A 23,618-nucleotide genomic window follows, 5' to 3' on the forward strand; every position below is an offset into this window, starting at 1 on the left:
GAAAAACGCAGGTGGATCATGGACGTTTTTGAGACGTGTATCTGACGTCAGTTGCAATGTATTGCGACTAAAAACATGACGCTGGTGCGACTGCATTCTCATTATTCTGAGTAGCCCTGGGTCAGTGTCGAAGGATCGCTGGTACTCGATTTCTGCATTTGCATTGCAATTATGTGATTGCATCGGTGGGCATTTTTTTCCTTTCAGGGCGGCTCTTCACATGCGATTTTCAGCAGGATTGAGAAAATTGCTATTTCAAGCTGAATAAAGGCCACAGTGCAGTATGGCCACCAGCCACAGGCAGTTTCTGACTATCAGGGTGGGGTATACCCAGGGCCGGATTAACAATGGGGCGGATGGAGCTGCAGCTCCAGGCCCCCCATTGAAAATAGGCCCACAGGATCCCCTGCAATGCAGCCAGTGTTGACAGGAAAAAAACACTGGCTGCATTACTTTGTCCCCACAGTGGCCTGTACTCACCCCTCCAGTGGGCCGGCTGCCAGGATCGGAGTTTAGCTCCGATCAGGCAGCATTTGATAACGGCACCCCGCGCAGCCAGTATCAGAGAATCTGCAGGCTGCTGGCTGCTGGTGCTCGGTGGCTGGGCTGTGTGTGCAGCACTTCCTCATACTGCAAGCCCCGCCCTCTGCATGACATCGTGCAGGGGGCGGGGCCAGCACTCGGCACTACAGCTCTCATGACACCCTGTACTGAGGCATGAAAAAGGTAGGAGAGAAAAGTTACATGGGAGGGAAAGTAAAGATGGAATATAAAGGTAAGGAATGAGATTAAGGTATGTTAGAAAAGAAGTAAGTAAAGAAAGATACTGTATGTGAGAGATTAGAAGGAATGGCAAGCATGACATGTGAGAGATTCAGTAATTGCAAAATATGCGCTACAGGCGTTTTGTGACCCCATTTTTAAAAATGAGGTGGTCTTGCAGGACGTGCTATGCAGCCAGTAACCATTCTCAGCGTCTCTCACTGCCCGCAGCGGTCTCATCCAATGGCCGCCTTAGACCTATATCCTCCCCTCTCTACTACACCAGCGCACACTGCACTACTCTCCAATTTAAATCAGGTGTGACTATGTGCACATCAGGGGAGAGCTTGTTGGTGTGACCCGGGCTGCAGCCTAGGCAGGGGGAGAGCTTGTCGGTGTGACTTGGGCAGCGGCAGGGGGTGAGGTTGTTGGTGTGATTTGGGCTGCGGCGGCGGCAGGGGGAGAGGTTGTTGGTGTGATTTGGGCTGCGGCGGCGGCAGGGGGAGAGCTTGTTGGTGTGACTTGGGCTGCGGCGGCGGCAGGGGGAGAGCTTGTCGGTGTGACTTGGGCTGTGGCGGCGGCAGGGGGAGAGCTTGTTGGTGTGACTTGGGCTGCGGCGGCGGCAGGGGGAGAGCTTGTCGGTGTGACTTGGGCTGCGGCAGGGGGAGAGGTTGTTGGTGTGATTTGGGCTGTGGCGGCGGCAGGGGGAGAGGTTGTTGGTGTGACCCGAACTGCAGCGTCAGCAGAGCTGTGCTGGTGCTGACGAGGACCATGAAGCTGAGCCGGCAGATCACGGTGCTCGGCAGCGCTTTCTGTGTAGTAATATTCTTCCTCTACCTGATGCGGGACCGAGCCAGTTTGACCAGCTAAGAACCCCCACAGGGAGGTGAACTTCCCCAAGGTTAGAGAGGTGCCCTTATGGGTATTGCCCATTTCTCTGTGCTGCACATGTGCCTGACAGGTGATGTCTTACTGTTTACTCTCCTCACAGCCCTATATATTGCCTCCCTGTGCCCCACACAGCACCTCATGGTACATACACTCTTATACTGCCACATACTACCTCCCTTGTGGCCCACACAGCACCTGTATCTGACTGCACTGTAGCCATCCCACACTGTAACCTGCACTGTATCCGTCCCGCACTGTAACCTGCACTGTATCCGTCCCGCACTGTAACCTGCACTGTATCCGTCCCGAACTGTAACCTGTACTGTATCTGTCCCGCACTGTAACCTGCACTGTATCTGTCCCGCACTGTAACCTGCACTGTATCTGACTGCACTGTATCCGTCCCGCACTGTAACCTGCACTGTATCTGTCCCGCACTGTAACCTGCACGGTATCTGATCCGCACTGTAACCTGCACTGTATCCGTCCCGCACTGTAACCTGCACTGTATCTGATCCGCACTGTAACCTGCACTGTATCTGATCCGCACTGTAACCTGCACTGTATCCGTCCCGCACTGTAACCTGCACTGTATCTGTCCCGCACTGTAACCTGCACTGTATCTGATCCGCACTGTAACCTGCACTGTATCCGTCCCGCACTGTAACCTGCACTGTATCTGATCCGCACTGTAACCTGCACTGTATCTGATCCGCACTGTAACCTGCACTGTATCTGATCCGCACTGTAACCTGCAATGTATCTGATCCGCACTGTAACCTGCACTGTATCTGATCCGCACTGTAACCTGCACGGTATCTGATCCGCACTGTAACCTGCACTGTATCCGTCCCGCACTGTAACCTGCACTGTATCTGTCCCGCACTGTAACCTGCACTGTATCTGATCCGCACTGTAACCTGCACTGTATCTGATCCGCACTGTAACCTGCAATGTATCTGATCCGCACTGTAACCTGCACTGTATCTGATCCGCACTGTAACCTGCACGGTATCTGATCCGCACTGTAACCTGCACTGTATCCGTCCCGCACTGTAACCTGCACTGTATCTGTCCCGCACTGTAACCTGCACTGTATCTGATCCGCACTGTAACCTGCACTGTATCCGTCCCGCACTGTAACCTGCACTGTATCTGATCCGCACTGTAACCTGCACTGTATCCGTCCCGCACTGTAACCTGCACTGTATCTGATCCGCACTGTAACCTGCACTGTATCTGATCCGCACTGTAACCTGCACTGTATCTGAACCGCACTGTAACCTGCAATGTATCTGATCCGCACTGTAACCTGCACTGTATCTGATCCGCACTGTAACCTGCACTGTATCTGATCCGCACTGTAACCTGCACTGTATCTGATCCGCACTGTAACCTGCACTGTATCTGATCCGCACTGTAACCTGCACTGTATCCGTCCCGCACTGTAACCTGCACTGTATCTGATCCGCACTGTAACCTGCACTGTATCCGTCCCGCACTGTAACCTGCACTGTATCTGATCCGCACTGTAACCTGCACTGTATCTGATCCGCACTGTAACCTGCACTGTATCTGATCCGCACTGTAACCTGCACTGTATCCGTCCCGCACTGTAACCTGCACTGTATCTGATCCGCACTGTAACCTGCACTGTATCCGTCCCGCACTGTAACCTGCACTGTATCTGATCCGCACTGTAACCTGCACTGTATCTGATCCGCACTGTAACCTGCACTGTATCTGAACCGCACTGTAACCTGCAATATATCTGATCCGCACTGTAACCTGCACTGTATCTGATCCGCACTGTAACCTGCACTGTATCTGATCCGCACTGTAACCTGCACTGTATCCGTCCCGCACTGTAACCTGCACTGTATCTGTCCCGCACTGTAACCTGCACTGTATCTGATCCGCACTGTAACCTGCACTGTATCTGATCCGCACTGTAACCTGCACTGTATCTGATCCGCACTGTAACCTGCACGGTATCTGATCCGCACTGTAACCTGCACTGTATCCGTCCCGCACTGTAACCTGCACTGTATCTGATCCGCACTGTAACCTGCACTGTATCTGATCCGCACTGTAACCTGCACTGTATCTGATCCGCACTGTAACCTGCACTGTATCTGATCCGCACTGTAACCTGCACTGTATCTGATCCGCACTGTAACCTGCACTGTATCTGATCCGCACTGTAACCTGCAATGTATCCGTCCCGCACTGTAACCTGCACTGTATCTGATCCGCACTGTAACCTGCACTGTATCCGTCCCGCACTGTAACCTGCACTGTATCTGATCCGCACTGTAACCTGCACTGTATCCGTCCCGCACTGTAACCTGCACTGTATCTGATCCGCACTGTAACCTGCACTGTATCTGATCCGCACTGTAACCTGCACTGTATCTGAACCGCACTGTAACCTGCAATGTATCTGATCCGCACTGTAACCTGCACTGTATCTGATCCGCACTGTAACCTGCACTGTATCTGATCCGCACTGTAACCTGCACTGTATCCGTCCCGCACTGTAACCTGCACTGTATCTGATCCGCACTGTAACCTGCACTGTATCCGTCCCGCACTGTAACCTGCACTGTATCTGATCCGCACTGTAACCTGCACTGTATCCGTCCCGCACTGTAACCTGCACTGTATCTGATCCGCACTGTAACCTGCACTGTATCTGAGCCGCACTGTAACCTGCACTGTATCTGAACCGCACTGTAACCTGCAATGTATCTGATCCGCACTGTAACCTGCACTGTATCTGATCCGCACTGTAACCTGCACTGTATCTGAACCGCACTGTAACCTGCAATGTATCTGATCCGCACTGTAACCTGCACTGTATCTGATCCGCACTGTAACCTGCACTGTATCTGATCCGCACTGTAACCTGCACTGTATCTGATCCGCACTGCGTATCTCACACTGTAACTCACTTAATTTTTAACTGTGTCCCAATGTATTCTGCGCTGTACCCCACACGGTATCCAGCAGGTACAGAGCAATGTTTTTATGGTTGGGGATTTACATGGGCACAGAGTGACAGTCATCAATGGTCCGGGTCCAGGAGGGAGGTACAGATTGGGCACTGAGAATAGGCATGTGCACATGCCTAATTCAGCCACCCATGGGCTGATGCATTGTAGTGAGTAAGCAGACATCCAGAGTAGTCCCTGCCATCCTCATCCTCAGGCCGACCCCTTCTTACTCCCTATGCTGAGCTGCCAGGACTGCATCACTCTAAAACTTTTAGTGATGCAGTCCAGGCAGCGCAGCGTAGGGGGTAAGAAGGGGTCAGCCTGAGGATGAGGATGGAAGGGACTACTCTGGATCCTCCAGAGCTACTCTGCATGCAAAGACCAGAGCAAAGATAAAAATAAAAATGTAGTGTGGGAGGCAGTTCAGTGTTGTGTATAGTGATGTGTTGTGGTGAGGTAGTGCAATTATACAATGTGAGGGAGACAGTGTACTGATGTAGTGCAGAGATATAGGTGGTCATTCCGAGTTGATTGCAGCCAGCAACTTTTTTCTGCTGCTGCGATCAACTAGTCCACGCCTATGGGGGAGTGTATTGTAGCTTAGCAGGGGTGCGATCGCTTGTGCAGCCCTGCTATGCTAAAAAATGTATTAGTAAAACTAGACCAGCCCTGGACATACTTACCCTGTGCGACGATCTCAGCTATGCAGGTCCCGGCTCAAACATCCGCCCTCCGTTCTTCTGGACACGCCTGCATTTTCAAATCCACTCCCCAAAAACGGCTGGAAACGCTTCGGTGCCGCCCAGGATCGCCTTCTTCCTGTCAATTTTCTTGCGGTTGGCTCTGCGACCGATTTGTTCGTACTTCTTGACGTAACCCGTCGACCCTTGTCGCCTGGCAATGTCGCGCACACGCACTGCAGCCCCCGCGCATGCACATTCCGTACCCGTTCGCACTGCAGCGATAAACCGCTGCATGCGAACGGGTCGGAATGACCCCCATAGTGCTGAGGAGTTGTGTGGTAAGGTAGCATAGTATGTAGTGTGGGGAGGAAGTGTAGTATAGTGGTGAGGTGTAGTGTGGGGAGGTAGCGTAGTGATGTAGTGTGGGGTGTTAGTGCAGTGATATAGTTGGAAGGTAGAGCAGTGATATACTGTAGTGTTGAGATGTAGTGTGAGGAGGTAGTGCAGTTATATGATGCAGAGATGTTGGGGCTAATTCAGACCTGATCATAGATGTGCTAAATTTAGCACAGGCTCTACCCCGTCGCAGAAGTACAAAAGCATCGCACAGCGGTTATGCTTTTGTACTTGAAGAGTGGCTCCCCACCAATGCAGCTCCTGCGCGCTGGCAGGGAGCTACTCGTCGCTGTGAGGGTCACGCCGGCTGCGTGTGATGTCACGCAGCTGCCATAGCCCGCAGCCCCAACGGTCTGGCCACACCTGCGTTGCCCGGACCGCACCCTCTAAACGGCGGCCAAACGCCGGCGGCCCGCCTAGCAACCACCTCTGCCTGTCAACCAGTCAGAGGCGATCGCAGAGCTAAGACAGCCATGGGCTGTCTTTCATGCGCCGGTGCACTGCGGCGCTGGCGCATACGCAGTTCAGACCTGTTCGCTGCTGTAGTAGCATAGTGGTATAGTGCTGAGATGTAGTGGGGGAGGTAGTTCAGGGATATAGTGCAGGGATGTAGTGTAAGTAGGTTACAGTGATGTAGTGATGGGAGGAAGTTTGGTTATGTTTAGTGCTGGAATGTAGTGTGGGGAGGTAGCGAAGTGATATAGTGCAGGTATGTTGTGCAGTGATATAGCGTGGGGAGGTTTCATAGTGATGTAGTGTGGGGAGGTAGTTTGGGGTGGTAGATATAGTGCAGGAAAGTAGCATAGTGATGTAGTGTGGTGAGGTAGTTTGGGGTGGTAGATATAGTGCAGGAAAGTAGCATAGTGATGTAGTGTGGTGAGGTAGTTTGGGGTGGTAGATATAGTGCAGGAAAGTAGCATAGTGATGTAGTGTGGTGAGGTAGTTTGGGGTGGTAGATATAGTGCAGGAAAGTAGCATAGTGATGTAGTGTGGTGAGGTAGTTTGGGGTGGTAGATATAGTGCAGGAAAGTAGCATAGTGATGTAGTGTGGTGAGGTAGTTTGGGGTGGTAGATATAGTGCAGGGAAGTAGCATAGTGATGTAGTGTGGTGAGGTAGTTTGGGGTGGTAGATATAGTGCAGGAAAGTAGCATAGTGATGTAGTGTGGTGAGGTAGTTTGGGGTGGTAGATATAGTGCAGGGAAGTAGCATAGTGATGTAGTGTGGTGAGGTAGTTTGGGGTGGTAGATATAGTGCAGGAAAGTAGCATAGTGATGTAGTGTGGTGAGGTAGTTTGGGGTGGTAGATATAGTGCAGGAAAGTAGCATAGTGATGTAGTGTGGTGAGGTAGTTTGGGGTGGTAGATATAGTGCAGGAAAGTAGCATAGTGATGTAGTGTGGTGAGGTAGTTTGGGGTGGTAGATATAGTGCAGGAAAGTAGCATAGTGATGTAGTGTGGTGAGGTAGTTTGGGGTGGTAGATATAGTGCAGGAAAGTAGCATAGTGATGTAGTGTGGTGAGGTAGTTTGGGGTGGTAGATATAGTGCAGGAAAGTAGCATAGTGATGTAGTGTGGTGAGGTAGTTTGGGGTGGTAGATATAGTGCAGGAAAGTAGCATAGTGATGTAGTGTGGTGAGGTAGTTTGGGGTGGTAGATATAGTGCAGGGAAGTAGCATAGTGATGTAGTGTGGTGAGGTAGTTTGGGGTGGTAGATATAGTGCAGGAAAGTAGCATAGTGATGTAGTGTGGTGAGGTAGTTTGGGGTGGTAGATATAGTGCAGGAAAGTAGCATAGTGATGTAGTGTGGTGAGGTAGTTTGGGGTGGTAGATATAGTGCAGGAAAGTAGCATAGTGATTTAGTGTGGTGAGGTAGTTTGGGGTGGTAGATATAGTGCAGGAAAGTAGCATAGTGATGTATTGCAGGGATATAGGGCCTAATTCAGACCTGATCGCACCTCTGTGAATTTGCAGAAGTTTGCGATCAGATAGTCGCTGGCAGACAGAGTGAAAATCCGCACCATAGAAGTCTGCGTACGCCATGCTAAAAGTTTTGTAAATGCCGGCCTGCAGCAAATCTGTTCACAACTCACTCACCATCTAATGTTTTTCCAGTCTGTGCGTAGCCCAGGACTTACTCCTACACTGCGATAGAAACAGGCTGATTGAGCCGGAGCTGACGTCACACACCCGCCCTGACAACGCTTGGGAACGCCTGTGTTTTTCCTGACACTCCCAGAAAACGGCCAGTTACCACATCCAAATCTCCACTTCCTTTCAATCAGCCTGCGTACTCCTAGCAGAATTTTTCTCTATCGTCCTAGTGGATGCTGGGGTTCCTGAAAGGACCATGGGGAATAGCGGCTCCGCAGGAGACAGGGCACAAAAAGTAAAGCTTTTTCCGATCAGGTGGTGTGCACTGGCTCCTCCCCCTATGACCCTCCTCCAGACTCCAGTTAGATTTTTGTGCCCGGCCGAGAAGGGTGCAATCTAGGTGGCTCTCATAAAGAGCTGCTTAGAAAAAGTTTAGCTAGGTTTTTTATTTTACAGTGATTCCTGCTGGCAACAGGATCACTGCAGCGAGGGACTGAGGGGAGAAGGAGTCAACTCACCTGCGTGCAGGATGGATTGGCTTCTTGGCTACTGGACATCAAGCTCCAGAGGGACGATCACAGGTACAGCCTGGATGGTCACCGGAGCCACGCCGCCGGCCCCCTTGCAGATGCTGAAGTCAGAAGAGGTCCAGAATCGGCGGCTGAAGACTCCTGCAGTCTTCAAAAGGTAGCGCACAGCACTGCAGCTGTGCGCCATTTTCCTCTCAGCACACTTCACACGGCAGTCACTGAGGGTGCAGGGCGCTGGGGGGGGGGCGCCCTGGGAGGCAAAATGATTACCTATAAAGGCTAAAAATACCTCACATATAGCCCTAGAGGCTATATGGAGATATTTAACCCCTGCCTGGATTCACTAAATAGCGGGAGACGAGCCCGCCAGAAAAGGGGCGGGGCCTATCTCCTCAGCACACGGCGCCATTTCCTCTCACAGCTCCGCTGGTCAGGACGGCTCCCAGGTCTCTCCCCTGCACTGCACTACAGAAACAGGGTAAAACAGAGAGGGGGGGGCACATTTATGGCGATATTTTGATATAACAAAGCAGCTATAAGGGAGCACTTATTATAAGGCTATCCCTGATATATATATAGCGCTTTTGGTGTGTGCTGGCAAACTCTCCCTCTGTCTCCCCAAAGGGCTAGTGGGTCCTGTCTTCGTTAGGAGCATTCCCTGTGTGTCTGCTGTGTGTCGGTACGTGTGTGTCGACATGTATGAGGACGATATTGGTGTGGAGGCGGAGCAATTGCCAAATATGAGGATGTCACCCCCCAGGGAGTCGACACCGGAATGGATGCCTTTATTTATGGAACTACGGGATAGTGTCAACACGCTAAAGCAGTCGTTTGACGACATGAGGCGGCCGGACAATCAATTAGTGCCTGTCCAGGCGACTCAAACACCGTCAGGGGCTGTGAAACGCCCTTTGCCTCAGTCGGTCGACACAGACCCAGACACAGGCGATGACTCCAGTGGTGACGGTGACGAATCAACCGTATTTTCCAGTAGGGCCACACGTTATATGATTTTGGCAATGAAGGAGGCGTTACATTTAGCTGATACTACAGGTACCACTAAACAGGGTATTATGTGGGGTATGAAAAAACTACCTATAGTTTTTCCTGAATCAGAAGAATTAAATGACGTGTGTAATGAAGCGTGGGTTGCCCCTGATAAAAAGCTGATAATTTCAAAGAAATTATTGGCATTATACCCTTTCCCGCCAGAGGTTAGGGAGCGCTGGGAAACACCTCCTAGGGTGGACAAGGCGCTAACACGCTTATCTAAACAAGTGGCGTTACCCTCTCCTGAGACGGCCGCACTTAAAGATCCATCAGATAGGAGGATGGAAAATATCCAAAAAAGTATATACACACATGCAGGTGTTATACTACGACCAGCTGTAGCGACTGCCTGGATGGGCAGTGCTGGGGTAGTTTGGTCAGAGTCCCTGATTGAAAATATTGATACCCTGGACAGGGACAATATTTTACTGTCGTTAGAACAAATAAAGGATGCATTTCTTTATATGCGTGATGCACAGAGGGATATCTGCACACTGGCATCACGGGTAAGTGCTATGTCCATTTCGGCCAGAAGAGCTTTATGGACGCGACAGTGGACAGGCGATGCGGATTCAAAACGGCATATGGAAGTTTTGCCGTATAAAGGGGAGGAGTTATTTGGAGTCGGTCTATCAGATTTGGTGGCCACGGCTACAGCCGGGAAATCCACCTTTCTACCTCAAGTCACTCCCCAACAGAAAAAGGCACCGACTTTTCAACCGCAGCCCTTTCGTTCCTTTAAAAATAAGAGAGCAAAGGGCTATTCATATCTGCCACGAGGCAAAGGTCGAGGGAAGAGACAGCAACACGCAGCTCCTTCCCAGGAACAGAAGCCCTCCCCGGCTTCTACAAAAGCCTCAGCATGACGCTGGGGCTTCTCAAGCGGACTCGGGGACGGTGGGCGGTCGTCTCAAAAATTACAGCGCGCAGTGGGCTCACTCGCAGGTAGATCCCTGGATCCTGCAGATAATATCTCAAGGGTACAGGTTGGAATTAGAGACGGATCCACCTCGCCGTTTCCTGAAGTCTGCTTTACCAACGTCCCCCTCCGAAAGGGAGACGGTTTTGGAAGCCATTCACAAGCTGTACTCTCAGCAGGTGATAGTCAAGGTACCTCTTCTACAACAAGGGAAGGGGTATTATTCCACTCTTTTTGTGGTACCGAAGCCGGATGGCTCGGTAAGGCCTATTCTAAATCTGAAGTCCTTGAACCTGTACATAAAGAAGTTCAAGTTCAAAATGGAGTCACTCAGAGCAGTGATAGCGAACCTGGAAGAGGGGGACTTTATGGTATCCTTGGACATCAAGGATGCGTATCTCCACGTTCCAATTTACCCCTCACACCAGGGGTACCTCAGGTTCGTTGTACAAAACTGTCACTATCAGTTTCAGACGCTGCCGTTCGGATTGTCCACGGCACCTCGGATCTTTACAAAGGTAATGGCCGAGATGATGATTCTTCTTCGAAGAAAAGGCGTATTAATTATCCCATACTTGGACGATCTCCTAATAAGGGCGAGGTCCAGAGAACAGCTAGAGATGGGATTAGCACTGTCTCAAGAAGTGCTAAAACAGCACGGGTGGATTCTGAATATTCCAAAATCCCAGTTAATGCCGACAACTCGTCTGCTGTTCCTAGGGATGATTCTGGACACGGTTCAGAAAAAGGTTTTTCTCCCGGAGGAAAAAGCCAAGGAGTTATCCGAGCTTGTCAGGAACCTCCTAAAACCAGGAAAGGTGTCTGTACATCAATGCACAAGAGTCCTGGGAAAAATGGTGGCTTCTTACGAAGCAATTCCATTCGGCAGATTCCACGCAAGAATTTTCCAAAGGGATCTGTTGGACAAATGGTCAGGGTCGCATCTTCAGATGCACCTACGGATAACCCTGTCTCCAAGGACAAGGGTGTCTCTTCTGTGGTGGTTGCAGAGTCCTCATCTATTGGAGGGCCGCAGATTCGGCATACAGGATTGGATCCTGGTGACCACGGACGCCAGCCTGAGAGGCTGGGGAGCAGTCACACAAGGAAGAAACTTCCAGGGAGTATGGACAAGCCTGGAAACGTCTCTTCACATAAACATTCTGGAACTAAGAGCAATATACAATGCTCTAAGCCAGGCAGAACCTCTGCTTCAGGGAAAACCGGTGTTGATCCAGTCGGACAACATCACGGCAGTCGCCCATGTGAACAGACAGGGCGGCACAAGAAGCAGGAGTGCAATGGCAGAAGCTGCAAGGATTCTTCGCTGGGCAGAGAATCATGTGATAGCACTGTCAGCAGTGTTCATCCCGGGAGTGGACAACTGGGAAGCAGACTTCCTCAGCAGACACGATCTTCACCCGGGAGAGTGGGGACTTCATCCAGAAGTCTTCCACATGCTGGTAACCCGTTGGGAAAGACCAATGGTGGACATGATGGCGTCTCGCCTCAACAAAAAACTGGACAGATATTGCGCCAGGTCAAGAGATCCGCAGGCAATAGCTGTGGACGCGCTGGTAACGCCTTGGGTGTACCAGTCGGTGTATGTGTTTCCTCCTCTGCCTCTCATACCAAAAGTATTGAGAATTATACGGCAAAGAGGCGTAAGAACGATACTAGTGGTTCCGGATTGGCCAAGAAGGACTTGGTACCCGGAACTTCAAGAGATGATCACGGAAGATCCGTGGCCTCTACCTCTAAGGAGGGACTTGCTTCAGCAGGGTCCCTGTCTGTTTCAAGACTTACCGCGGCTGCGTTTGACGGCATGGCGGTTGAACGCCGGATCCTAATGGAAAAAGGCATGCCGGAAGAAGTCATTCCTACTTTGATTAAAGCAAGGAAAGAAGTAACCGTGCAACATTATCACCGAATTTGGAGAAAATATGTTGCGTGGTGCGAAGATCGGAGTGCTCCGACGGAGGAATTTCAACTGGGTCGATTCCTACATTTCCTGCAATCAGGATTGTCTATGGGTCTCAAATTGGGATCTATTAAGGTTCAAATTTCGGCCCTGTCGATTTTCTTTCAAAAAGAATTGGCTTCAGTCCCTGAAGTCCAGACCTTTGTTAAGGGAGTGCTGCATATACAGCCCCCTGTGGTGCCTCCAGTGGCACCGTGGGATCTCAATGTAGTTTTGGATTTTCTAAAATCTCATTGGTTTGAACCACTAAATAAGGTGGATTTGAAATATCTCACTTGGAAAGTGACCATGCTTCTAGCCCTGGCTTCTGCCAGGAGAGTGTCAGAATTGGCAGCTTTATCTTACAAAAGCCCATATCTGATTTTCCATTCGGACAGGGCAGAACTGCGGACTCGTCCGCATTTTCTCCCTAAGGTGGTGTCAGCATTTCATCTGAACCAGCCTATTGTAGTGCCTGCGGCTACAAGTGACTTGGAGGACTCCAAGTTACTGGACGTTGTCAGAGCATTAAAAATATATATTGCAAGAACAGCTGGAGTCAGAAAATCTGACTCGTTGTTTATATTGTATGCACCCAACAAGATGGGTGCTCCTGCGTCTAAGCAGACGATTGCTCGTTGGATCTGTAGCACAATCCAACTGGCACATTCTGTGGCAGGCCTGCCACAGCCTAAATCTGTAAAGGCCCACTCCACAAGGAAGGTGGGCTCATCTTGGGCGGCTGCCCGAGGGGTCTCGGCATTACAACTTTGCCGAGCAGCTACGTGGTCAGGGGAGAACACGTTTGTAAAATTTTACAAATTTGATACTCTGGCTAAGGAGGACCTGGAGTTCTCTCATTCGGTGCTGCAGAGTCATCCGCACTCTCCCGCCCGTTTGGGAGCTTTGGTATAATCCCCATGGTCCTTTCAGGAACCCCAGCATCCACTAGGACGATAGAGAAAATAAGATTTTACTTACCGATAAATCTATTTCTCGGAGTCCGTAGTGGATGCTGGGCGCCCATCCCAAGTGCGGATTATCTGCATAAATTGTACATAGTTATTGTTAACTAATTCGGGTTATTGTTGTAGGAAGCCATCTTTCAGAGGCTCCGCTGTTATCATACTGTTAACTGGGTTTAGATCACAAGTTGTACGGTGTGATTGGTGTGGCTGGTATGAGTCTTAACCGGGATTCAAAATCCTCCCTTATTGTGTACGCTCGTCCGGGCACAGTACCTAACTGGAGTCTGGAGGAGGGTCATAGGGGGAGGAGCCAGTGCACACCACCTGATCGGAAAAAGCTTTACTTTTTGTGCCCTGTCTCCTGCGGAGCCGCTATTCCCCATGGTCCTTTCAGGAACCCCAGCATCCACTACGGACTCCGAGAAATAGATTTATCGGTAAGTAAAATCTTATTTTTTGCAGTTTGGCCTCGCGTCTGCGCATTGTGATCCGTACACATGCGCAGTCGTTTGATAATCGGCCGCTGTGCGATTTCGCACAACAGTGATGATGTCTGAATTAGGCCCATAGTGCAGAGATGTAATGTAGGAGTGATTATAGTGCAGAGATGTAGTATAGTGAAGATCTGTAATGTGGGGAAGTACTGTATTGTAGTGATGTAATATACCACCACACCACACTGCCCACACAGGGAGAACTTCTCTGCAGCGCTGATCACATGCCCTGTGGTGGCACACAATAGGCCCTTCATAAATTTCAGCTCCAGGCCTATGTGGACCTTAATCTGGCACTGGGTATACCACGGGGTGTAGTTATGTGACCGCAAGTCACAACACCTCCACCTACATCCCGGCCCCTCACTACCCCTGACAGTCAGCATGCCGACCAACAGGGACTACTCCCACACATAGATGGAGCCATCTTTATCTTGGCCTTTAATATGATTAAGTGAGCCAGGTCAGTCAGACTTAATCCCCTGCTGTAATGACTTAACCCCCTGATGTATTGTTCTCTGTATTGTATTGCAGCTGAGAACAATAGATGAAGGGCTTATGTTAATAAATCATGGTGTGCCTAGACGCAGCAAAGAAGTCAAGATAAATGTGGAACCATCTGTAGAGTGGGAATATAACCTGTGGCGAGTGCGGGTTTGCTGCACTGCATCTCCCCACCACAATTCTGAGACCAGGATCCCAGCATCGGGATGCTGACCACTGGGATCCCGGCCGCCGGTAACCTGATACACACTCGAATACCACAATCATGCCTCTCTTCTGCTTGCTTCCAGCCCTACACTATGCTGCGGGTGTCAGGCTAATTGACAAGCCAGGGACCTTCAGTGTTCCACGTATAATACAAAATGTCTGTAAGACCACTGCTAATTATATTAAAAGAGGATAAACAGACTACACAATTAAAAAAAAAAACTTTAATTGAATAAAAGACTCTCCAAAACTCTTGTACACCACTTTGTAAAGTTAAAAATAGATACATATTTTCTTCATTCTTGATTTATTGTTCTTTAAATTGAAACGATTTTAAACTGTCAAGATACGTTATAGTCCAAGTTCTTAATTGGACTTGCTCCAATAAAGAAAACTCCATAAATAAATGACTCAATTGCACACTGGGGCTAATTCAGTCCTGTACGCTGCTGTGCATTTTCACACAGCAGCGATCAGATCTGAAATGTGCATGCGCCGGCTCCGCAGTGCGCCGGCGCATGCCAGACAGCCGACGGCTGTCTTAGCCCTGCGATCGCCTCTGCCTGATTGACAGGCAGAGGCGGATTTTTCAGGCTTGGCAAAACTGCAGATAAAGGACCTCATTCAGTAAGGATTGCAAATTCTGCTTATTACTAGACTTTGCAATCCTTTTGATCGCATGCTGGGGGCCGCCCAGCATGCCATCTAACTGCCGGCCCCCCTCTGAGACCACGCAAAAGTAGGTAAACCTCCTGCCGGCAAAGCCGGGCTGCGACTGCAGGAGGCCTGCCGACATCTTTTTATCGCAGCCACCCTGATCACGCCACGTTACACCCCCCCCCCCCCCGTTCGCGCCGCTACTACGCCTCCGTTTCACCGTCGCCTCCCCCCTCCTGCCTGATTGACAGGCAGAGGCACTCGCATTTATTGCGGGGTTCCTGTAGAATATGTGGGCGCATGCGCAAGACGGGCCCTGCGCGTGTGACCGCGTCATGTTAGTAATTAACATTTTTTGTGGTTGGATGGCGTTTTGCAATCATTTACATGTACAAAATATTACATTTTATCTTTTACTATTTTTATATTCTCATGCATTTTGGTATTTCATGTTAGCAATCCAAACATTGCAATGCTAGTGAAGCAGACACTATAGTACATCACACTATAGAGATACCTACAGAAGATTATGTGTTTGTAAGTGGCAGTACAAATATCTCTTTCTTTTTCTGAGTCAATTCAGTCTGCATTACCTTCCCCCACAGTCAAGCAAATCCCTTCATTTATAAACAGGGCACGTAGGATGCAAGCAGTGATAGCAGCATTTCCCTCATCACACGTTGCATGGACCAAATTCTGTTTGTCTGTGTAGCTTAGTAAATGTTGCATCCTCACAAGGGATCTGCAGTGTATTCCCCTGGTCAGGGTAATAGGTCCACCCTTGCTCCCCCCGTGGCAGGCAGAAACAGACGCATGAATAAAAGACGAAAATGTACCACATAGAGATGAGCGGGTTCGGTTTCTCTGAATCCGAACCCGCACGAACTTCATGTTTTTTTTCACGGGTCCGAGCGACTCGGATCTTCCCGCCTTGCTCGGTTAACCCGAGCGCGCCCGAACGTCATCATGACGCTGTCGGATTCTCGCGAGGCTCGGATTCTATCGCGAGACTCGGATTCTATATAAGGAGCCGCGCGTCGCCGCCATTTTCACACGTGCATTGAGATTGATAGGGAGAGGACGTGGCTGGCGTCCTCTCCGTTTAGAATAGATTAGAGAGACACTTGATTTACTAATTTTGGGGAGCATTAGGAGTACTCAGTACAGTGCAGAGTTTTGCTGATAGTGACCACCAGTTTTATTTATAATCCGTTCTCTGCCTGAAAAAAGCGATACACAGCACACAGTGACTCAGTCACATACCATATCTGTGTGCACTGCTCAGGCTCAGGCCAGTGTGCTGCATCATCTATTATCTATATATATAATATTATATATATCTGATTATCTGTCTGACTGCTCAGCTCACACAGCTTATAATTGTGGGGGAGACTGGGGAGCACTACTGCAGTGCCAGTTATAGGTTATAGCAGGAGCCAGGAGTACATAATATATTATATAGTGAGTGACCACCAGACACACAGTGCAGTTTATTTAATATATCCGTTCTCTGCCTGAAAAAAGCGATACACACAGTGACTCAGTCAGTCACATACCATATCTGTGTGCACTGCTCAGGCTCAGGCCAGTGTGCTGCATCATCTATATATATTATATATCTGTCTGACTGCTCAGCTCACACAGCTTATAATTGTGGGGGAGACTGGGGAGCACTACTGCAGTGCCAGTTATAGGTTATAGCAGGAGCCAGGAGTACATAATATTATATTAAAACAGTGCACACTTTTGCTGCAGGAGTGCCACTGCCAGTGTGACTAGTGACCAGTGACCTGACCACCAGTATATATAATATTAGTAGTATACTATCTCTTTATCAACCAGTCTATATTAGCAGCAGACACAGTACAGTGCGGTAGTTTACGGCTGTGGCTACCTCTGTGTCGGCACTCGGCAGCCCGTCCATAATTGTATATACCACCTAACCGTGGTTTTTTTTTCTTTCTTTATACATACATACTAGTTACGAGTATACTATCTCTTTATCAACCAGTCTATATTAGCAGCAGACACAGTACAGTGCGGTAGTTCACGGCTGTGGCTACCTCTGTGTCGGCACTCGGCAGCCCGTCCATAATTGTATATACCACCTAACCGTGGTTTTTTTTTCTTTCTTTATACATACATACTAGTTACGAGTATACTATCTCTTTATCAACCAGTCTATATATTAGCAGCAGACACAGTACAGTGCGGTAGTTCACGGCTGTGGCTACCTCTGTGTCGGCACTCGGCAGCCCGTCCATAATTGTATATACCACCTAACCGTGGTTTTTTTTTCTTTCTTTATACATACATACTAGTTACGAGTATACTATCTCTTTATCAACCAGTCTATATATTAGCAGCAGACACAGTACAGTGCGGTAGTTCACGGCTGTGGCTACCTCTGTGTCGGCACTCGGCAGCCCGTCCATAATTGTGTATACCACCTAACCGTGGTTTTTTTTTCTTTCTTTATACATACATACATACTAGTTACGAGTATACTATCTCTTTATCACCCAGTCTATATATTAGCAGCAGACACAGTACAGTGCGGTAGTTCACGGCTGTGGCTACCTCTGTGTCGGCACTCGGCAGCCCGTCCATAATTGTATATACCACCTAACCGTGGTTTTTTTTTCTTTCTTTATACATACATACTAGTTACGAGTATACTATCTCTTTATCAACCAGTCTATATATTAGCAGCAGACACAGTACAGTGCGGTAGTTCACGGCTGTGGCTACCTCTGTGTCGGCACTCGGCAGCCCGTCCATAATTGTATATACCACCTAACCGTGGTTTTTTTTTCTTTCTTTATACATACATACTAGTTACGAGTATACTATCTCTTTATCAACCAGTCTATATATTAGCAGCAGACACAGTACAGTGCGGTAGTTCACGGCTGTGGCTACCTCTGTGTCGGCACTCGGCAGCCCGTCCATAATTGTATATACCACCTAACCGTGGTTTTTTTTTCTTTCTTTATACATACATACTAGTTACGAGTATACTATCTCTTTATCAACCAGTCTATATATTAGCAGCAGACACAGTACAGTGCGGTAGTTCACGGCTGTGGCTACCTCTGTGTCGGCACTCGGCAGCCCGTCCATAATTGTATATACCACCTAACCGTGGTTTTTTTTTCTTTCTTTATACATACATACTAGTTACGAGTATACTATCTCTTTATCAACCAGTCTATATATTAGCAGCAGACACAGTACAGTGCGGTAGTTCACGGCTGTGGCTACCTCTGTGTCGGCACTCGGCAGCCCGTCCATAATTGTATACTAGTATCCAATCCATCCATCTCCATTGTTTACCTGAGGTGCCTTTTAGTTGTGCCTATTAAAATATGGAGAACAAAAATGTTGAGGTTCCAAAATTAGGGAAAGATCAAGATCCACTTCCACCTCGTGCTGAAGCTGCTGCCACTAGTCATGGCCGAGACGATGAAATGCCAGCAACGTCGTCTGCCAAGGCCGATGCCCAATGGCATAGTACAGAGCATGTCAAAACCAAAACACCAAATATCAGTAAAAAAAGGACTCCAAAACCTAAAATAAAATTGTCGGAGGAGAAGCGTAAACTTGCCAATATGCCATTTACCACACGGAGTGGCAAGGAACGGCTGAGGCCCTGGCCTATGTTCATGGCTAGTGGTTCAGCTTCACATGAGGATGGAAGCACTCAGCCTCTCGCTAGAAAACTGAAAAGACTCAAGCTGGCAAAAGCACCGCAAAGAACTGTGCGTTCTTTGAAATCCCAAATCCACAAGGAGAGTCCAATTGTGTCGGTTGCGATGCCTGACCTTCCCAACACTGGACGTGAAGAGCATGCGCCTTCCACCATTTGCACGCCCCCTGCAAGTGCTGGAAGGAGCACCCGCAGTCCAGTTCCTGATAGTCAGATTGAAGATGTCAGTGTTGAAGTACACCAGGATGAGGAGGATATGGGTGTTGCTGGCGCTGGGGAGGAAATTGACCAGGAGGATTCTGATGGTGAGGTGGTTTGTTTAAGTCAGGCACCCGGGGAGACACCTGTTGTCCGTGGGAGGAATATGGCCGTTGACATGCCAGGTGAAAATACCAAAAAAATCAGCTCTTCGGTGTGGAGGTATTTCACCAGAAATGCGGACAACAGGTGTCAAGCCGTGTGTTCCCTTTGTCAAGCTGTAATAAGTAGGGGTAAGGACGTTAACCACCTCGGAACATCCTCCCTTATACGTCACCTGCAGCGCATTCATAATAAGTCAGTGACAAGTTCAAAAACTTTGGGTGACAGCGGAAGCAGTCCACTGACCAGTAAATCCCTTCCTCTTGTAACCAAGCTCACGCAAACCACCCCACCAACTCCCTCAGTGTCAATTTCCTCCTTCCCCAGGAATGCCAATAGTCCTGCAGGCCATGTCACTGGCAATTCTGACGAGTCCTCTCCTGCCTGGGATTCCTCCGATGCATCCTTGCGTGTAACGCCTACTGCTGCTGGCGCTGCTGTTGTTGCCGCTGGGAGTCGATGGTCATCCCAGAGGGGAAGTCGTAAGCCCACTTGTACTACTTCCAGTAAGCAATTGACTGTTCAACAGTCCTTTGCGAGGAAGATGAAATATCACAGCAGTCATCCTACTGCAAAGCGGATAACTGAGTCCTTGACAACTATGTTGGTGTTAGACGTGCGTCCGGTATCCGCCGTTAGTTCACAGGGAACTAGACAATTTATTGAGGCAGTGTGCCCCCGTTACCAAATACCATCTAGGTTCCACTTCTCTAGGCAGGCGATACCGAGAATGTACACGGACGTCAGAAAAAGACTCACCAGTGTCCTAAAAAATGCAGTTGTACCCAATGTCCACTTAACCACGGACATGTGGACAAGTGGAGCAGGGCAGGGTCAGGACTATATGACTGTGACAGCCCACTGGGTAGATGTATGGACTCCCGCCGCAAGAACAGCAGCGGCGGCACCAGTAGCAGCATCTCGCAAACGCCAACTCTTTCCTAGGCAGGCTACGCTTTGTATCACCGCTTTCCAGAATACGCACACAGCTGAAAACCTCTTACGGCAACTGAGGAAGATCATCGCGGAATGGCTTACCCCAATTGGACTCTCCTGTGGATTTGTGGCATCGGACAACGCCAGCAATATTGTGTGTGCATTAAATATGGGCAAATTCCAGCACGTCCCATGTTTTGCACATACCTTGAATTTGGTGGTGCAGAATTTTTTTAAAAACGACAGGGGCGTGCAAGAGATGCTGTCGGTGGCCAGAAAAATTGCGGGACACTTTCGGCGTACAGGCACCACGTACAGAAGACTGGAGCACCACCAAAAACTACTGAACCTGCCCTGCCATCATCTGAAGCAAGAAGTGGTAACGAGGTGGAATTCAACCCTCTATATGCTTCAGAGGTTGGAGGAGCAGCAAAAGGCCATTCAAGCCTATACAATTGAGCACGATATAGTAGGTGGAATGCACCTGTCTCAAGTGCAGTGGAGAATGATTTCAACGTTGTGCAAGGTTCTGATGCCCTTTGAACTTGCCACACGTGAAGTCAGTTCAGACACTGCCAGCCTGAGTCAGGTCATTCCCCTCATCAGGCTTTTGCAGAAGAAGCTGGAGGCATTGAAGAAGGAGCTAAAAGGGAGCGATTCCGCTAGGCATGTGGGACTTGTGGATGCAGCCCTTAATTCGCTTAACAAGGATTCACGGGTGGTCAATCTGTTGAAATCAGAGCACTACATTTTGGCCACCGTGCTCGATCCTAGATTTAAAGCCTACCTTGGATCTCTCTTTCCGGCAGACACAGGTCTGCTGGGGTTGAAAGACCTGCTGGTGACAAAATTGTCAAGTCAAGCGGAACGCGACCTGTCAACATCTCCTCCTTCACATTCTCCCGCAACTGGGGGTGCGAGGAAAAGGCTCAGAATTCCGAGCCCACCCGCTGGCGGTGATGCAGGGCAGTCTGGAGCGACTGCTGATGCTGACATCTGGTCCGGACTGAAGGACCTGACAACGATTACGGACATGTCGTCTACTGTCACTGCATATGATTCTCTCAACATTGATAGAATGGTGGAGGATTATATGAGTGACCGCATCCAAGTAGGCACGTCACACAGTCCGTACTTATACTGGCAGGAAAAAGAGGCAATTTGGAGGCCCTTGCACAAACTGGCTTTATTCTACCTAAGTTGCCCTCCCACAAGTGTGTACTCCGAAAGAGTGTTTAGTGCCGCCGCTCACCTTGTCAGCAATCGGCGTACGAGGTTACATCCAGAAAATGTGGAGAAGATGATGTTCATTAAAATGAATTATAATCAATTCCTCCGCGGAGACATTGACCAGCAGCAATTGCCTCCACAAAGTACACAGGGAGCTGAGATGGTGGATTCCAGTGGGGACGAATTGATAATCTGTGAGGAGGGGGATGTACACGGTGATATATCGGAGGGTGAAGATGAGGTGGACATCTTGCCTCTGTAGAGCCAGTTTGTGCAAGGAGAGATTAATTGCTTCTTTTTTGGGGGGGGTCCAAACCAACCCGTCATATCAGTCACAGTCGTGTGGCAGACCCTGTCACTGAAATGATGGGTTGGTTAAAGTGTGCATGTCCTGTTTTGTTTATACAACATAAGGGTGGGTGGGAGGGCCCAAGGACAATTCCATCTTGCACCTCTTTTTTCTTTTCTTTTTCTTTGCATCATGTGCTGATTGGGGAGGGTTTTTTGGAAGGGACATCCTGCGTGACACTGCAGTGCCACTCCTAGATGGGCCCGGTGTTTGTGTCGGCCACTAGGGTCGCTAATCTTACTCACACAGTCAGCTACCTCATTGCGCCTCTTTTTTTCTTTGCGTCATGTGCTGTTTGGGGAGGGTTTTTTGGAAGGGACATCCTGCGTGACACTGCAGTGCCACTCCTAGATGGGCCCGGTGTTTGTGTCGGCCACTAGGGTCGCTAATCTTACTCACACAGCTACCTCATTGCGCCTCTTTTTTTCTTTGCGTCATGTGCTGTTTGGGGAGGGTTTTTTGGAAGGGCCATCCTGCGTGACACTGCAGTGCCACTCCTAGATGGGCCCGGTGTTTGTGTCGGCCACTAGGGTCGCTAATCTTACTCACACAGCTACCTCATTGCGCCTCTTTTTTTCTTTGCGTCATGTGCTGTTTGGGGAGGGTTTTTTGGAAGGGACATCCTGCGTGACACTGCAGTGCCACTCCTAGATGGGCCCGGTGTTTGTGTCGGCCACTAGGGTCGCTTATCTTACTCACACAGCGACCTCGGTGCAAATTTTTGGACTAAAAATAATATTGTGAGGTGTGAGGTATTCAGAATAGACTGAAAATGAGTGTAAATTATGGTTTTTGAGGTTAATAATACTTTGGGATCAAAATGACCCCCAAATTCTATGATTTAAGCTGTTTTTTAGTGTTTTTTGAAAAAAACACCCGAATCCAAAACACACCCGAATCCGACAAAAAAAATTCGGTGAGGTTTTGCCAAAACGCGTTCGAACCCAAAACACGGCCGCGGAACCGAACCCAAAACCAAAACACAAAACCCGAAAAATTTCAGGCACTCATCTCTAGTACCACAGAGGTCTGTGTCTGTCATATACTTTGTTCAGTCTTATTAAAGTTTTACACTTTCACAATCAATGTACCAGACATTCTGGCTGGGTAGCATCTAGATTACCTTTCCCATAACCCCCTGGGTCCATGTCACAATCTATTTGGAATAGTAAAGTGTGGCAAGCAAAGCGAGACACCGAGCCCGAAGCGTGGCGAGCGTCCAATGCTGCATAAAAAAAAAATCCCCAAAAACGAACGGAGAACGAAGAAGACATTTAGGTGCTGTAAGGGCGGAAGTTCTCTCCTGCCCACTCGTTTTGTCACGTCCAGGTCCTTAGCATGAAGGCAACATACTGTAGACACAACCATTCTGGCTGTGCTCAGTGAACCCTATGTAATCTTCCTCATGTTTTCACTGAATGTACGTTTGTAATGCCATTTTCTACATTAAATATGTAAAAGGCAGTGACGTGCGGTGAGGTCTTTGGCTGGGGAGGCATAATAAAATGTGAAAAAAAATATATATATATATATATATATATATATATATATATATATACACACACACACATCAGATCTTAGTCCATTTTTGCACCTCCCCAGCCCATCGTAGGTGTGCGCAGCTAATTTTATTAGGGGGTGCTCTGCCAGAGAGGCGTGTCTAGCACTGTCTTTTGTGCGTGTCTAGCACCACCCAGGGACATGTCTTGCACTGTTTTACATTCTCTCAGTAAAATCACATGGCTTAATCTAATTTGTCCCTAGTTCCTAATATTACAAGTAGATATAATACACCCCAGGGAAAAAAATTAAACATATTGGTGCGACCACCGGCTGGTACGGACTGTCTGCTACGGCATAACCCTGAGTCCTAGCTGCCGCTGCACCCTATCGCTGCTTGCACTTTCCCAACCTATTCCTGACCCAGT

The 23,618-nt window shown here is 48.9% G+C and overlaps 1 long non-coding RNA gene across 1 annotated transcript in view; it reads left to right on the top strand.

The window, feature by feature from the left end:
* The first annotated feature begins 692 nt into the window (after positions 1-692).
* LOC134980512 (uncharacterized) overlaps positions 693-23,618 on the top strand; it is a 74,276-nt gene continuing 51,350 nt past the window's right edge. Inside the window, exon 1 of the long non-coding RNA XR_010190421.1 lies at positions 693-775. This is a non-coding gene — a long non-coding RNA (uncharacterized LOC134980512). The remainder of the gene's footprint in view (positions 776-23,618) is intronic.

This window comes from Pseudophryne corroboree, chromosome 12 (genome assembly GCF_028390025.1).
Source record: "Pseudophryne corroboree isolate aPseCor3 chromosome 12, aPseCor3.hap2, whole genome shotgun sequence".
Taxonomy (NCBI): Eukaryota; Metazoa; Chordata; class Amphibia; order Anura; family Myobatrachidae; genus Pseudophryne; species Pseudophryne corroboree.